Genomic DNA, 1431 nt, shown 5'->3' on the forward strand with positions numbered 1-1431 from the left:
TCAATTGTTCCCTATCTTTCTTATTTTTTAAAAACTGGGATCCAAACAAGGTCCACACATTACATTTGATTGTTATTGCCTTCTAAATTTCTCCTCCTTTTCCTCTGCTTTTTTTTCCTTAAAGATTATTTATGCATACAAGAACTGGGGTACGGACCAGAGGTGTGGGGGATTGAGAGGATTCACCAGAGACAGATAGGGGAACAGAACAGGCAGACTGACTGAGGGGAGCAGCGGGTGAGTCAGGAGAGGTCTGCTGCGCCATGTGGGTATCTCCCTGGCCAGGGATTGAAATTGTGCTGCAGTGGCTGCCGATAGCTTCGTAGGTTGCGTCCCAACCCCTTGCACCACCAGGGAGGCCCTCCTCTGCTTCCTTTTTAAGTACATTGCCTTTTTGAAGAGACCAGTCTAGTTTACTTATAGAAGTCCCACATTCTGGATTTCTGATTATCTCCTTGTAGTGTGATGTATTCAACTTGTTCCTTTATCCATTATAAATTTCCTGTAATTGCAAATTCGTTCAGGTATGGTTAAATATGAACTACTTTTAACAAGAATACTTAATAAATAATGCTATATACTTCTTGATTGCATCTTTTCTAGGACCTCCTGTCAAAGTTGTGCTGTTATTAGTAATGCAATGTTTGATCATTTGGGTAAGGTGATAACTATTAGATCTCTCTATTTGAAGTAATTTTTTTTCCTCCTGTGCGATTTGCAAATAATTAGACTGGTAAAATTAATAATATTCTATTACCAATCTTTCCCTTAAAATTTTGATGACAGATGATTTTTGCCCGAGTTACTGCATGTTGCAGATCAATTTTCTTAACTTAGTCTACATTCTCCTTCTACATTTATTTGCTTAAGCTCTAAAAAAAAAAAAAAAAAACCAAATTTCCTTAATCCACTAAGGATGAACTACAACTACAGTTCTTCCTAAAAAGTCTAAATGCCTAACTCCATCTAATTACCACTTTTCCGAGTAAGAGGTTGTCGTAAAAGTTACCCTCGGTGTGGCAAATTAGTTGTTTTTTTTGTTTTGTTTTTTTTGGGCATCACTATAGATTCCTGTTTTTCCCTTCTATTCTTTTCCCCTCTCCCCCATCCCTTTCCTCTGGTCTCTTTATCCATGGCGACGGCCAACTCTCTCCGCATTTGCGCCTGGGCTTTCCAGCCAGCCGCTAGGGGCCGCTAGTCTCTCCCGCCCCACGCGGCCGCTCTCTCCCACACCTCGCCGTCTGTTACCAGCTGTTATCTCGCTGGTGCCGGTGCGGCCCACGGAGCCGCTCTAGGCTGCCGGGAGGCCGCCCGCTTTGCGTGGGGAAGGTCTGGACGACGCAGTCGCCTCGCCGGTCCCCGGGGCGGTTAGCGCTTCCGGGGTCGGAGGGTGCGCGGGGTTGAAAGCGGGCCGCTCCGCCCCGTCCCCCT

The sequence above is a fragment of the Talpa occidentalis genome, unplaced genomic scaffold (genome assembly GCF_014898055.3).
Source record: "Talpa occidentalis isolate TD23 unplaced genomic scaffold, MPIMG_talOcc4v2.1 talOcc4.16, whole genome shotgun sequence".
NCBI lineage: Eukaryota > Metazoa > Chordata > Mammalia > Eulipotyphla > Talpidae > Talpa > Talpa occidentalis.